Source organism: Cicer arietinum, chromosome 4, assembly GCF_000331145.2.
Source record: "Cicer arietinum cultivar CDC Frontier isolate Library 1 chromosome 4, Cicar.CDCFrontier_v2.0, whole genome shotgun sequence".
Lineage (NCBI taxonomy): Eukaryota > Viridiplantae > Streptophyta > Magnoliopsida > Fabales > Fabaceae > Cicer > Cicer arietinum.
Genome location: NC_021163.2, coordinates 33,469,560 through 33,471,287, shown reverse-complemented (window position 1 = coordinate 33,471,287; position 1,728 = coordinate 33,469,560).

Genomic DNA, 1,728 nt, shown 5'->3' with positions numbered 1-1,728 from the left:
CAGTTAAATTCAACGTGATGTTCAGAGGAAGGAGATGGAAATTTGGAAATTTCCTTCCTTTCTTTTTCTTTCCTTTGTTTTTCCTTTCTTCCTTTTTCCTTCCTTCCTTTATATACTATTTTCTTTTCCTTTTCCTTCCTTCTAGTTTTCCTTTCTTTTTCCCTCCAAACAAACATATATAAATATAATAAATATAACTTAACAAATATCTCAAAATCTAGATATTTATTAAATTACCGTTTCACCCGAAACGCCTTAAATTAACCGTAAAGTATTTTCCGCAGTTAAATTCAATTTATTTATCGACGAGAAATTCTAATTGGCATCGAAATATCTTTTTGATTATAAAACTCCAAAATATTATTAACTTTGGCTTCAAAGCCTCCGAGCCAAAATCCAAAATATACCAAAAATACATAAAAGGGTACTTTAAAATTATGGGTCTTACATTACTCCCCCCCTAAAATTAGTTTCGTCCTCGAAACTATGCATCGATAAATAACTCTGGGTGTTGTTCCCTCATCTTGCTCTCCAGTTCCCAAGTCGCATCTCCAGTAATTGGGTTCCAGATCACCTTGACCAACGAAACATCCTTGGTCCTCAACCGCTTAATCTTCCTGTCATCAATTCTCACGGGTGGTACTTCGAACGACAGGTTATCCTTTAGCTGGATTGTGTCTGGTTCGATCACGTGAGATGGATCTGCGAGGTACTTCCTCAATTGTGACACATGAAACACGTCATGAATATTGGACAGTATCGGAGGTAATGCAATCCGATAAGCAACCGGCCCAATTCGTGCAGAAATCTGATATGGTCCAATGAATTTAGGAGTCAACTTCTTCGATTTCAAGGCTCTACCTACTCCAGTAGTAGGTGTGACTCTCAGAAATACATGGTCACCCTGTTCGAATTCCAAAAGTCTGCGACGCTTGTCCGCGTAACTCTTCTGGCGATCTTGTGAAGTCTTCATTTTCTCCTTGATCTTCCTTACTTTAGCTGTGGTCTGTTGCACCATCTCTGGTCCGACAATCATATTCTCACCGTCTTTATACCAACACAAGGGCGTTTGACACTTGCGCCCATATAAAGCCTCATATGGTGCCATTCCAATACTTGCGTGGAAACTATTGTTGTAAGTGAACTCAATCAACGGAAGTACATCATCCCAACTTCCCCTATCATCTAAAACACATGCTCTCAACAGATCTTCCAAGGACTGATTCGTCCTTTCAGTCTGTCCGTCCGTTTGTGGATGGTAAGCCGAACTCAATCGTAGTTTCGTTCCCAACGCTTCGTGCAATGCTCCCCAAAAATGCGATGTGAACTTCGGATCACGGTCTGATACAATGCTCGATGGTACCCCGTGTAACCTCACAATTTCAGCAATGTAGATCTCCGTTAGCTGATCTACCTTATAGGTGGTCCTTACCGGCAAAAAGTGAGCAGATTTAGTTAGTCGATCCACTATCACCCATATGGAATCATTCTTTCTCCTTGTCTTTGGTAATCCGGTTATAAAATCCATGGAAATGCTGTCCCACTTCCATTCAGGTATATCTAAAGGTTGCAACATTCCAGCAGGTCGCTGATGTTCCACCTTCGCTTTCTGACAAGTTAGACAAGTGGATACATATTCCGCCACATGTTTCTTCATTCCTGGCCACCAATAATTCTGCCTCAAATCCTGATACATCTTTGTTGCTCCAGGATGAATACTCAGCTTAC